The 14619-nt window shown below is 38.6% G+C and overlaps 1 long non-coding RNA gene across 1 annotated transcript in view; it reads left to right on the forward strand.

Moving 5' to 3' along the window:
* Nucleotides 1-2917: 2917 nt before the first annotated feature.
* LOC108444722 overlaps nucleotides 2918-14619 on the forward strand; it is a 79676-nt gene continuing 67974 nt past the window's right edge. Inside the window, exon 1 of the long non-coding RNA XR_001859374.1 lies at nucleotides 2918-3289. This is a non-coding gene — a long non-coding RNA (uncharacterized LOC108444722). The remainder of the gene's footprint in view (nucleotides 3290-14619) is intronic.

Consider the following 14619-nt stretch of genomic DNA (forward strand, 5'->3'; position numbering starts at 1 on the left):
ACTCTTTCCAAAGCTCAGTATTTTTTGTGGTGTAGTATACCAGTAACAAAAGTTTTTCCTTCAGGGAGATTGGTCTTTGGTTGTCTTACTGCCTGGATCCAGTGTGGCCATTTCCCAGGATAACAATGCCTGCCTGTCCTGCTCTCATATTCCTCATCTCGGTTGCTGTTTTGATTCTCTTGCTTGAGCTATTCAGGTCCTGCACCTGAAAAACAGATGTCTGTGGTACCTGCCAGAACGAATGGCGAGTTTGTCATTGCTATTACCAAGATGTTTCTGTCTGAGATTGTTAAAGTTTCTTTAAGTAAAGGTGGTGAATTGCTGTCAACAGAAATCCAGAGGAAGGTGGGAGAGGAGTACCACATGGCATCGGTGTGGAATTGGGGCATTTAGAAAGCAAACACAATTTCCTGTGTAAGTCTGCTTTTTGCCTCTTCAGCTGTTTCCAGGCAGGTTAGCTTTGGATAAACTTATTATTTTTCTTCAGGTATCCAACATTATCTTTTTAAGTTACCCACATACAGTTAAAAAGATCTTATAACCTTTTGCTGTGAACTTCCTGATCCTGTGAATTATAACACTTGGAATTGCTCTGTAGTTGGGTGAGTAGCTAACACTTCTGCTTTAAAAATTAGATGCTCAAAAGACAAAAATGTTGATTCTGAGAACCAGAATTCAGCTCCTGATGGAGGGCTGTTAGTCTGTAAAATGAAAATCACTGGCACTCTGGTCAGATAATAATGTCGAGGCCATACTCTGTGACTTGAAATGTAGCAATGTTGCGAGACCTTGAGAAAGGATACATTGGGAATGGGAGTTGAGGAATGTCGTAGTATAGCGCAGGTTTTCATGGGCAGAGGAGTTTTTGTCAAGTTTAGGGATTGAAATGAATACTTTGCTACCTGAAAAAGAATTTTGAAAAAGAGCTTTTGATTGCCTATGGGTTGTAGTTAGTCAGTTAGTTAGAGTAGAACTATTTCTAAAGCAGTGGGAAAGAAATATGGGCTTTCTTATGGAATATTACCAAAGACATGGGAAAGCACTTTGGTAGTTTGGGGCTGAACTTAGTGACCCTGGAGTCTATATATCCTTTAACAACGTGTATGCTTTGTGCATATAGATCATTGTAGAACTGATACTCAACATTGTTGTATGGTTTCAATAGAAGCCCCAAGGGTCCTTTTACTCTTTATGCTCTTGAGATAATTTTTTCACTGCTTTAGAGCTAAGGGTTGGTTTGTTTGCTTTATGTTTTGTAGAGAGAAAATCATATGCTACAACAGCTTTTCTTTTAATTTTGAAGTTTTCTTAGTATTGTGGCATATTCTCAATCTGTCCAGAGTTCTTGATCCATCTACACATGAACATAGAATGTAGAAGGAGCTGCTCTAGTGGCATATTCTCCCTCTGTAGTTTCTAAGTCAGCATTAATTTGATTGCCTTTCTCTGTCAGTGACACAGATGTGATCCCTCAGAGTAAACAGAAAAAAGCACAAAAAGGAGATTTGATGGGCTCATTTACGCATCTTTGTTGCTCTCTGAAAAGGTGTAAATGCCTGTGGATTCTCAAGAACAAAATTGTAAATCCCAGCACATGTACTACTTTAGTCCAGTTATAGTCCAGACTGCATACACCTTTTGATGCCTTAAATTCTGCAGATGCTAGAATTTTGTATTTCTGTGTGCCACAAGCTGCCCTCTCTTTGCTAGTCTGGGGCATTTCAGAGTGACTGGATCCCAGGGGAGGATCTGACTGGTGTGCTCTGGGAGCTCCTGGTGAGTGGTTGGGTGGTCAGGCTCTCCAAAAAATACAGGGGTCAACACCACTGATTTTTGAAACATAAGTGAAGGAGATGGCAAACAACTTCTTATAGCAAGCACAGTAGCTAGAGCCAGTGCCCTAAAAGTGGGACACGCCACTTCAGTTTCTTCTGTAGCTTGGCAGTAGTGTGAGGTTCTAGATCTGGCTGTTGAGTCCAAGTTTTTACAAGGTTAGTGCTTTAGTACCTCACTTTTAGACACATCTTTTATGGGATATAACTGTAATTCTGCTCCTAGTGTGCTACTGGTTTATTCTCTTTTCATATGTAGGTCTGTAAGAAATCAAAACATGTACATTGGTGTTAGCAGCAGCTTTCTTTTTGCCTGCATACCCAGATTTGATTTATCATCTTGATGTTGTCAGCATCTGACTCTAATTAACTGGATAAATGAAGCTGAGATCTTGACTGAATTAGCAGTTGAAGAATGCATCTTACCAGAAGCAGATGGAAAGAAAAAACAGTGTATTTAGTTTATGGTCATTCCCCTGGTTTATGGCCATTTCCTATTTTTAAGGGAAAAAGTTCTGCCAAATCAATTCTTGTCAAATGATAATTAAATTATAGTGATGATTAATCCTGATGTAAATACATTATTTCAGTGTTTAGGGGAGTTATAAATAGTTTAAAGACTTAAGAGACATTATGAATACATACTTAATCTGGAGTGCATTTGGGAGAGAGAAAATGACAATTAGATAATTCAGTGACAGTTTATATAGTTTAATTTATCCTTTGTAAATAATGTTTGTTATTATTAGCCCCTGTTGTAGATAGAACTCAGCTAAATCTTTTTGTTGGTAAAAGAATTCCTTATAGTGACATTTATACTGTCCTCTTTAACATCTTCTTTTCTTACTAGAAATCTTAGTTTTACAAAAAAAAAAAAAAAAAGAGAAAGAAAAAAGAAAAGCAAGTGTTGTCATTTCTAGGCTGTGGAAAAAGAAAGTGAAGCAGGAAGGTATCCCCTAGGGTCACTGAACAGGCTGAGAATAAAATCCATGTCTGCAAGGTAGCTCCATATGGTGCCTTAAATGCTGTGGAAGGAATATCCTTTCATGGCACTTTCTATGGCATACGTTAAGAAAGTGGGCAAGCAGAGTCAGTGGTTGCGTTATCCTGTGTCTAGTCTGTAACTTTGATAAGAATCCAAAAAATGAGGGGGAGGGAAATGAGAAAATGTGCCATGTGAAAATACCACACTGTTAATTAGAAAAGAGAAGAAATCCCAAGCGTTGCTTTCAGACTATTTTATCTGCTTCAAGGAGAGGTCAGCCCCTTACTGAGTACTGGTGAAAAGATATCCTTAAAAGAGGTAACATGTCTTGGTGAAGAGCTGTTAACACTGTTTCTATGCTGCAGAACTTGTTTTTTCCAGCCAGACGCTCTGGTCACCAGTCAGTGCTCCTCAGGAATGTGTTTGGAGGCAACCTTCAGGGAAAGCTCCATTCGGGTTCCAGATTGATGAGGTAAAGCACCAGACCTTAGCATTTCCTTAGTCCATCACAATGGCGCCTGCAACACCTCAGTTCACCACTGTGCTGGCAGATGTATAAAACAAAGTTGGAGGTTAATTTATTGGTAGTGGAGGAAAGAGATTTCTGCTCCTTCATCTGCAGTATTCTATGAATAATATGCTTATGCAAGGTGAAATGCTGAATTTTTCTATGCACCATAATTTATGATGCATTTGCTACTAACAGACAAGGAAGATTTGCCAATTTTCAGTCATACAGGTTATATATCCAAGCTGGAAATAGATATTTTTTGGCTTTTGTGGAAAGGTTCAAATTTATCTGGAAATTAAATGTAAGATAAAGTTATGCAGCACCCGTATATGTAGCCTTTGGGAAAAGAAAAAAGAGAAAAAGATTTATCTTGTCACACTAAAGAAGTAGTTTGCCATTAGAGTTGTTTCTAATAAACAAACAAAGAAATCCTGGCAGTAGGCTATTGCCTCTGCCATCCTATGGAGACAAATAGTGAGTGTGTGGAAGTGACAGCCAGTGCTGGGAACATACCAGTATCCCCTCATGCATTTGCATCAATTACACAGGGCACAACACTGTGTCACTGAGGGAGCGTTCTGTGGTGGCCACCAGTGTTTTCCTAGGTGAAAGGGTAATTATTTGGCTGTTAGTTCTTAATTTATTAATAGTCAGCACCAAATGTTAGGGTAAAGGATTATTCCAAACAGAGGATTATTCCAGTGACAGATCAGCTGTGTGGAAGATGTAGTGATTTTGCTGTTGATAAGAAAAGCTATTAGTGTAAAGATAAAGGTCAGTTTGGAATCTGAATGCTGTGGAGTGACATTTAAGAAAAAATGAAAACTGAAATGAAGCTCTGTACTGGTATAACCTGGTACAAGACCTAAGTGTAACTTTAGGTTGCCATTGCAGCTAATCCTTTTGATCATACAAGTTTAATAAAATAAATAGTTGAGAGCCTGATGCAATTTATGTGTAAATCAAAGAATTTCAGACTTTGAGAATTTGGATTGGACCTTGAAAGTCCTCAGACAAAAGCAGATTTTACTAAAGATATATTCAATTATTTATTTATACTGTTTCTTTTTCTTTAGAAAGAGACTGATCAACTTTTTGTTGTTTAATTTTGTTTGTTTGTTTTTAATAACAACGTTGACTTTTGAATGTGAAAGGGCAGACATTTTGCTTTAAAAGCCAGCAGTACAAACACCAGTATTTTTGTGACTGGAATTCCTTGAACCTATAAACATTTCCCTAACTTACTATGGATGTTGTACGTTCTGCAAGTAGCAGAAACTTGTGTTTCCATCAGATTTTCAAAAGTATGAATTGATAAGGGGAATTTTGGGGAGGGGGTTTCACCTGGAGTAAATTTTCTTTGCAGTGGCTGGTTTGGGGCTGTGTTTGGATTTGTGCTGAACACAGGGTTGATAACACAGAGGTGTTTCTGTTATTGCTGAGCAGGACTTGCACAGAGCCAAGGCCTTCTCTGCTTTTTGAAAAGCCACGCTGGTGAGGGAGTTGGGGGTGCCTGGGAGGGTGGGAGGAGACACGGCCAGGACAGGTGACCCCAAATGACCATGGTGTTCCAGACCATGTGATGTCACATTCAGTATAGAAGAGGGAAGAAGGAGGAAAAGGGGGATATTTGGGGTGATGGTGTTTATCTTCCCAAGTCATCTTTACCTGTGAGGGGACCCTGCTCTCCTGGGGATGGCTGAACTCCTGCCTGCCCTTGGGAAGCAGGGAATTAATTCCTTGTTTTACTTTTTTTGTGGGTATGTCTTTTCCTTTCCCTATTAAACTGTCCTTAGCCCATGAGTTTTCTACCTTTCATTCTTCCCATTCTCTCCCCAATCCCACTGGTGGGGAAGTGAGTGAGTGGCTGCCTGGAGCTTGGCTGCTGTCTGGGGTTAAACCATGAGAGATGGAAAGGCTTAAAATACACATTTTTGTTTGATACATTATGTCTGAAAAATCAGATGGGCCACTTTATTCAAGTAATATACCTCAAAAAGTTGCTGGGAAACAAAATATTTTTAATATTGTGCTAAACTTAAATATAAAGCACACAAGATTGTATTATGGCTTGTCTAGAGAGACAGCAGGTTCGTTGTGTTCTTTCAGGGGGGACTTTTAAAAGCCAGGATTACTCCTGAAGTACACTTCCCGTTAGCCTGCTCACAAAAAGTGTTCCAATGATGTAGCTTTTTTGGATGAAGAAAAACTGTGTTACATGAGCTGACTTGGACTTTACAGATAAAGAAAACCTAACAAGTTTGTTACTCATTTTGCCAAGTGTGTGTAGCATTATTTGTAGGTTACTTGTACGGTGGACAGCTGCATGCGATACGGCATTCACACCTCGCGTGTACAGAGTACACTGCTCCTTAAACCCTTTGGTGCATGGACAAACAGCAAGGGTTTGTTCAGCTTTTCTTACATGAAATGTTTTTGAATTGCAACATCTATAAAATTCACTGAGTGGAACACAGAGAATTGCTTGCCCGCTTCACGTCCTGGGCTCAGTTTATGTTTTCATCAGATTAAATCAGGAATAACTTGGCTAAGACCGAACATCCAAAGTGGAATAAACAAAGCTTTCAAAAATCTAGACTCGAAGGGACAGTCTCATGCTTGGAGTAGAGTTATTTACTAGGTTATTCACCTGAAGAATATTTCAATTTGCTGTTGTTGCTTGTTTTTGTCTTCTGAAATCTGTGCCCATAAGCTAAAATCACAACCCTCGCTGGTAGCTGGCATAAAGGAATTTATTTACTATGTTGCATTAACCTGACAAAAGCAAACTTTTATTCAGTTTTTCTGGAAATATTTGCCTTATTGCATGGAGTGAGCTCAGGAATCTTGCCTTCACATACTATGGGGTATTTTGTTTAGTGACAGATTTATAATAAACTTGAGAGTCTGTATCGGAGATAGTGGGAGAGGAAGTGAAAGATATATGAAAAACATTATTTGATTTTAAAACCGTGGAATTACTTCCTTGTCTAATGAGGAATGTAATGAAATACATTAAGAAGCTGTTGCCTATCCCTGTCTCCTCAAGGCCTGTGGAAGAGAATTGAAGGGGCTTTGCCCTCTTGTAAACACTCAGAGATGATTGCCAGGGCAGGGGGGTCGTTGTGCACAGACCCCACTGAATAATGGGGCGAGGGGGACAGGGATTAGCTGGCTGGGAGGAGGGCAGCACACAGCCAGGAATCCTGGAGTCAACTACAAAGTCTAAACACAGTTCAGTAGGTGCAACTGGAGCACTCCTAAAGTCACTTCTCTTTCATGGGTTCAATGGCTTTGTTTACAATAGCTCTGTGAAACAGACCTTCTTAGGAAACTGGGGCTGGATTTTAAACATGATCTTTAGATGTCCTACATTTCTTGATTGTAAAGTTTTTCCCTAAAATATCCAAATTCTATGTGGTAGGGTAGGAAAAAAGAATTTCTCTGCTAAAGTTCCATTCTGCAGAAGTTGAATTGACTGAAAAAAGGTGAGTAGTTTGTAAGGTACTGTCTTTCTTGCTGTAGACTAATTTTCACTCTCTTTTTCTCTCCAGTTCTTAGTTTGTATAAAATTTTTAGAGTTATGCTGTTCGGGGACTTTTTAAAAATAACATTATGTTTAATTCCAAAATGTCTGGTAAGTGCTCAGCATGTCTCAGTGCTCAAGGTTCAGTCATGCTTACCATTTGCTAACTGCCAATGAAAAACCACAGGGGGTTGGCAAGGTTATTGACAATGCCTTTTGCAGTGTGAGCACAGCAATAATAAACTGGGCATTGCCCTTCATTCTATCTGATTGGAAAAATCACCTGTGAATTTACATGAAACAACAAACCAGCTGCTGTCAAATTGGAGCTCAGCCCACAACCTCACTTACCTGAAATGCTTCTGATGTTCCTAAAACAGTTGGATAACCATAATGTAGGTGATAGCTTGAGAGGGTAAAGGAAATAGGATATAATTCATGTAATGAGACAACTGCATAACTTTCTGTTGCAATTATTCTAAATGATTATATGAAAAAAAAAAAGAGTATTTAACTTGTGGTTTGCTTCACTTAATGCAGTTAAAGAGAAAATAATGGCAGTCTGATACCACGTGGGCAGGAAGTACAGGTCACCTTGATTGCTGGCAGGATAAACAAATCAAAACAGAAGCACAGCTGAGGAAGGGATAAATTGGGAATCCTGCATTAAGGTAGTTTAAGTGCTGGAAAGAATAGCAATTTATTTATTACACAAGGCTTCTGTACATTAATGCAGTTCAGGAATTCCACAGAAGTGATGCTGCCTTCCAAACAGCTTGGACTTCACGAATCTTTCACTTGGGCAAAGCTGAAAGTGTTTTGAGGAGCACTGGTGACATGTGCCTGACTAGTAAGTCTCTCTGTAAGAAGATATCTTTTCATCCACTGGCATACACGTCAACTGCATGAACTGTTAATGGTCAGAAATTTTATTAGGCTGAAAAAAAAGGCCAGGGCAGTCACAAAGACTTGCTTTAAAACCTTGCACTCCACAAAGAATTCTTGTTTTGAATGTAACAACTGCAGCTTCTTTGAAGGCTATTGTTTGATCGTAGTGCTAATTTGTGATCATAACACTCTATTCCCATGAAACAAAATAAAGAGAAGATGTTCCCACAGAACAGGGTATAATGCTTGGAAAAAATATTCCTTTCAGGTAAGCAGAAATGACTCAGATTGATTCAAATGAGTGAAAAGAATAACAGGAACCTGTACAAAACCACTATGGATGCAGAGCCATTATTCTGTTCACTCAGCCTGATGCATTTGCTCTTTGAAAATTATTTTGAGTGCATCAATGAGCATAAATAAACCATATTTTAACTAAATTTTCAATTATCAGCCTAGAAAAACACATCAAAGGTGCTGCTGTATTGCTAATGCTTATAGCACAAAGGTGTGTTTAAAGAGTGAGAAATTCAGTTCTTGAACAGGGTGCTGTCATAGATGTTTGGATTTTTAAACACCAGTGGGACCCTTCTGTTCAAGTGGCTTGACCTGTGTTACTTGGAACAGGCATTTTTGATTAATAAATCATTATGGAACTTGTAATTCCTGCTTGAGCTATAGCAGCTCTATTTAGAAAAAAAGTTGGTTTCTGAAAGAAATATTTCTGGTGCAGAAGAACCTTGAGTATATGGTGCTAATAATTAATCACTGATGGTGTCTTTTTTCTCTTTTAGTCAGAGTTTTCCTAGCTTTGTCTCTTGGAGATTGCATACTGATTAGGTCTTTTGGTTTTGGATTAAGGGTCTATAGCTTACTAGAAGCTTTTTCGTTGTGCAGATATCTGCTGATCTCTGATGAATTCTCTTCCTCACTGCTAGCTGAAACAGCACAATGATTAGAGCCTTTCCAGGCTTATGGGCAGAAGTCATCTTTCCCACAGTGGGTAACTTGTTGGGAGCTTCTTCTGGGTTTTTATTAGCTAAATATCTGTTAAAGCTGCATTGTACAAGGTGTAATTTCAGTGCTTTGCATTGATTCACTCTCATCACTGTATCTCCTCAGGATTTTTGATGTTTGTATAAAACAAGTTTTGCTCTAGGAATTTATTTTCTTGTTTTTACTAATCATTACGTTCAAATAATGTAATTATTTGTGTGTTTTTTAGGCTGTGGGTGAGGTTGCCGTCTTGAAAGAGATCTGTGTCTTTTGTTCTTAGGCATTAATTTGTATTTGATAATATTAGCATTCAAGTGGATTAGCTGGCTTGTGTAACTGATATGGCCCAAGTCAATGACTTCTGTTACAGAGAGTTTGCTACCAGTGATATTATATCTATCTATTTTCTTTCCAGTCATTGATAAAAATAGCAGCACTGGCCCAAAGTCTCTGAGACTACTGAAAATATCCCTCATAAATAATTCCACATTAACATATTTTTTTGTGATCTCTCTTCACTGGTTTTCAGCCTTTGTGGTGAACCTCATTAATTTTTGTAGAGTGACAAATGTCACTATAGAAATGCCATGCTTTAAAGAAAATGTCGTGCAGTCCCATTTGTTACAGACCATGGCTGGTGTCAGCCCTGTTACCTTATCAATTGTGTTTGTAGCATGTGTTTTAAAAAGTTTGTCAAGCTCTACTTTCCCCATAACTGTGTTGGTTATTGTTAATTACCCTGCTATCTTTTTTAGTCCTCTGTGCACAGACTATCTTGTCATGATTTAGCTTTGCACTGATGTTTATGTGTCTATCCTGTAGTTAATTGGAGCATCTACTACTCACCATTTTAAGGTTCACATGTTGCTTTGTGAGTGGTAGTGTAGAAAGCATTTCCCCTTCATGGTCAGGGAGTAGTATTTAATTTCTTTCCACTACATCTATGATTGTGGGAACCTAAGGGCTGGAAAACGAACTAAGAACAAGGAAATGCAAAACCAAACCAGAGCTGAAGGACTGAGACAACCAGAGCTATATCTTTATTAGTAAATGGGGTGGCTGCAATTCCCTTCCAAAGGCCTCATGTGATCAGAACTAAATGTTAATACAGACACACTCCAGGATGATGGTGTTTGGCCTTCACAAACTGGCTGTGGGTTTTGGATTCTCTGCTGTATAAAATATGGCTGAGTTACCATGCTGATATCTTTGTGCAGTGGTCTCTGAATGCAGGCAGTGACCCACATTGCCTTGGGAGAACAGTCTCCTGGCATGTATTAAATGTCCTCACAGATATACTGGCATGGTGCATTCAGAAGGAAGGGAGGTGCTTCAAAAGGAAGGTACCAGTTCACATTTCTGCTCTTCTGTGTGAGAGGCATTGTGTTACCAAATACACCAAGTGGGTTTGGATCCCTCTGAATTCTGTATGTAAAAAAATCACTTATTCTGTGATTTACAGTCAAGTTCAAATGTTCTGAGAATGAACTTTAGCTTGAAATATCTCTCTCTTATTCCTTTTACTGGATGAGAATAGTTGTGGCATGTTTTTCAATCCCATACCAAAACAAATTTTCTTATGGAAGTTGAGGTACATCTTGAATACTTTATGAGCTGATTATTTATTTATGGCAGTTATGGTTTCATTAAAAATGGCACTACCTGCTGGGCAGCACAACTATGCTTTTAACAGTTTTTATCAGGTTGTTAAAATTACACAGATGATGAATATTTCAATAGTGAGAAAGAGCAAACCATTTAACAAACTACATTGGTTCAAGAATCTTATGCTACCTAAAATGGCAATGCCTGCTAATTTGTGTAAATAAACAAAACTGCTTGTTAAGAAGGGGAAATTAAGGTTTCCCAAAGCAACTTCAGCAAGTCAGAAAGGTGACTTTTTTGGAAAACCAAATCAGTGTTAAGAGATCACTTCAGTCTGCACTGGACACAGCAAAATGAATGTTTTCAAAGCAGCAGATCTAACCAGAGGGAAAACTAAACATCTTGATGACGTTATTATTCCCTCCAACCCCAGTCAATAATGTGACTAGTGTACACTGGTAAAAATGATGAGCTATAGGTATGGCTAGCCTATTTGTTTTTTATTGAATATAATTGGATTTGTGAGCATTGGTTGTAATTAGAACATGAATTTTTGTTCATGAATTTGCTTAGTGTAGTTTTAAGGATTTCCACTTGGTGGAGCTTTATGATTGAATTTTTAATATATAAAATTGTAAATATTTGTGATTCAGACTTAATAACTTCTCCACTGTAATGAAACAAAATAAATTTGAGAAAATGAAGTGAAGAGTAAATTTTAGGTGTTTATTGTTCCCTTTCACTTGAATCTTGCATCAAACAATGATGTTTTTTACAAGGTATCATTATGCTACTTGAGACATCATTTAATATCATTAGTTTTAATAATTTGAAAACAGGGCGGCATGATAGCTCTAATAGGTACTGATATGTATATTCTATTCACAAGTTGATGTTTCCCCTCTCTAAATATGTATAGGTATACATATACATATATATATATATATTTTTAAGAAACTCCTACATTTTTAGTTAAACTAGTGAAACAGTGTAAAATTACCTTTTATTCTTACCATATAGGAGTTTATTAAATTCTGAAGGATCCTAAAGAATTTTAGGAAACACTTTCTCAGAATAAAATGCCTGAAAAAATAGAAGACTTTTCACTAGAATGTAGGGAGGGACAATATGTAAGATTTCTGTGCCAAGAAGGACTCCAAACTAGACTGCACAAGCCAGAGGACTGGACCAAGTATCTTTTTGAGACCCCTTTCAGCCTAAATTATTCTGTGATTCTGTAAAGAAAACTTTTAACTGTGAATTGTGATAACAGACACATGGCCACTAACTTGATGGCCTCTGTTTTTGGGGTGATTGATTTGTTAAGTGGAAGATTTTGGAACAAGTACCATTTTGATAGCACTGAGGAAGAATGGGTAATTTCGTTTATAAATGAGGAGAGGGATGTCTCCTGGGAGCAGTTAATATGCAGTAGGTGATAGCATTGCTTTACCCATCATCAAAATATATCTGCATAAAATGTAGCAACATTTCAACACTCAAGGCAGGTCATGAACAAGGTCCTCCACATGTTTTTGCAACCTACATGAGAATTGCTGTGAAAGGTTTCAGCTCCCCCTCCTGTATATTACAGATAATTTGGAGAGAATTTTACTGCTTGCATCTTTCCACCCCAGGCTTCCCATCAATTTTTCCCATTTTCCAAGAGATTCTTCTACTCCTTGTGTTACTGATTCAGTCTAGTCTCTCATTGCCCAGACTTCTGAGTTGTTACCTTGTCTTCTCTGAATTTAGTATTATTTTTCTCAGATAGTGTTTTGGATTATTTTTGATATTTTCAGTATAAATTAAAAAGATTACTTTTTTCACTGTGAATACCAGCAAAAGGACAAAGGAAAATTTAATGCTCTGTATAATTTAGTGTTATAAATCTGACTAGATATTCTCTTTGTTTGTTTTCCTTAGCCCTGTTCGTCTCTAAGGTGGTAAAAATGTGTATATATATCCAAGAATTAAAATAAAAACCTAAACAAGCAAGCAAAACCATCCCCCCAAAAAAGCACCCCCACCAAAAAACCCCAACCAAACCAAAAAACCAAACAGAAATATACAAGTTTGGGTTGTTCTTGTCCTAATCTTTAAAAATTAAGAATTACTGTTTCCAAATATTCTTGGCTTTAAAATCTGAAGTAATATATTAGGAAGGAGGGAAAATAATTATCAAAAAAATTTAATCGCTGCTTTAAAATCATAACTTTCAATTGTGAGATAGAAACATCAGCTGCAAACACGAGAAATCTCTGCAGCAGGTAGCGGACCTCCCCCAAATTCTGAGTGGATAGGAAAATGTCTTGGCAGGTTGAGAGAGAGCCTGGATGTCTGACAGCCATTGTCTGAATGTCACCCAGTGATCGAGCAAACCGAAAAGGAAACCAGGTCATCTTGACTGGGGCTGCGCTCGGTGCCACACAGATGCAGCTTGACTGTCTCTGAAAGAAATCCGTTCCGACCCTCGGGCGGAGCAGCCGCGTTCGTACGCCGGGCTCGCCGTGCTGATGAGCCCTGCTGGGCACCACGGCGCTGCCTGGACCTTCCCGTGCCTCCGGGTGCCCGCAGCGCAAAGCACACTAAACTCCTGCACTCCCTTTTTCCCTGCATCAACTAGACTGGGGTGCTTTTTTCTGGTTTGGTTTTTTTTTTTTTCCCCCTAAAAAAAGGGATGGATTTTTAAAATGCTTAGAATGTTCCTAATGAATTTTTAATGTTTTTCCTGTTATGCTGCCTTCCAGCTTTACCAGTCCAGAATGCAGGAAAAGAAAAAAAAGTGTAAGTGGAATAGCTGACAAAAGGGATCCCGAGGGAGAATATTGAGAGGAATAAATAGCTTTTGAGGCCAAACTTCTGTTTATAAAATATACATCTACAGGACCATCATGTGTACATTTATGTGCTGTTATGTATTTCTATATGTAAGCATGTAGTTCAAGATACAGATAAATATTTTATAAATGTTGGAATTAAAAGCCATTGCTAGGGTGATCTGTGGGAGATAGAAACACTTTTCTAATCTTTCTCTGCTCTCCTCATGCTTCTGAACTGCTTTGAAGATACCCAAGTGTGATTCTTCCCCAGGCATTGTTAATGTGGCTGAAGAACAGGCAGTTTTGCTGACTGCATAAATAGGGATTGGTTTGCCTGAAATTTCTAATATTTTAGAAATAATTTCAGGTATTGAGTCCTGTTCAAGGGGCAAAAGTCGACTATCAATCAATGTATCATACCAACTAGTTTCCCAATAACTTTTGAAATCCTCTTCAGTTGCTGACCTGTGAACTGAGAATAATTGAAGAAGGTGGTGCTTGCAAAGGGATGTTTCTTCTTCGCTGTGCTGTTTTTCATGCTGCTATTGAACTTACGGAAGCAGAGTAGAATCCCCATGTTCTGGAGTTTCACTTTCTGTGATGCCCTAAGGCGTAATCCAGCTCAATTTTCCAGTCAGGACAGATGAAAAACAGAGTTCTAGCAAAGTCTAGGGACCTGTGTGATCCGCAGACACGAAGCCATGATCAGAGAAGTAACCACACACATATTGTTTCGAGTATCTACTTAGTACACTGTGAGCAGTCTCTCAGTGAAGGTGGCTGGGGATCTACTACCTCCTGCTGATTCCCCTGGCTCCAAATTTGAGCCCTGAAAGAGTTTCAGGCAGCATTACTGTGGACTTTGCCTCTTCATTATTGGTGTGTGTGCGCAATAGCTTCAGAAACTAATGCCAGAACAGCTATTCCAAGAGCATCTAGATTCCACTGGGTGTGATATGTAGCATTGGGATCTTGGCAGAAAGAACTCACTAGATGAGATGTGCATCCTTACTTCATGCAGGCTTTTGTGCCCATGTTGAATTTAGTGCCAATTAACCAAATTGGGGTTGTAATAGCTGAAGAGATGATGCAGGAAGAAGTGCAGTGGATACTTTTAGGTGGTTGTACAAGTAGTCTGTGACAGAAGTAAAGCTGAAGCTGGAGCCAAGTTGCAGCAGAAGATCCATCCTGCTTCCTAGGACTGCTTTATGAAGATGTGTATGGGTTCAAAGGTGAGTGCCCCATGCAAGGTGCTCAGTCTGATGTTTGGGATCTGGTCTTTCTGCTGAGATACGTATCACTTGGGCAATCATGAGGAAGCAGCTCTATGTGTGAGTGGGGCAGTACTGCCAGTCTTGAATATTTGAAAACTCTCAGTTTTGGGTTTTTAAACAAAATCATTAGACTCATCTGAAAATATAAAAATATCACCACATTTTTCTATTTTGGATTTA

Source organism: Corvus brachyrhynchos, unplaced genomic scaffold (genome assembly GCF_000691975.1).
Source record: "Corvus brachyrhynchos isolate BGI_N302 unplaced genomic scaffold, ASM69197v1 scaffold281, whole genome shotgun sequence".
NCBI classification, from domain to species: Eukaryota; Metazoa; Chordata; class Aves; order Passeriformes; family Corvidae; genus Corvus; species Corvus brachyrhynchos.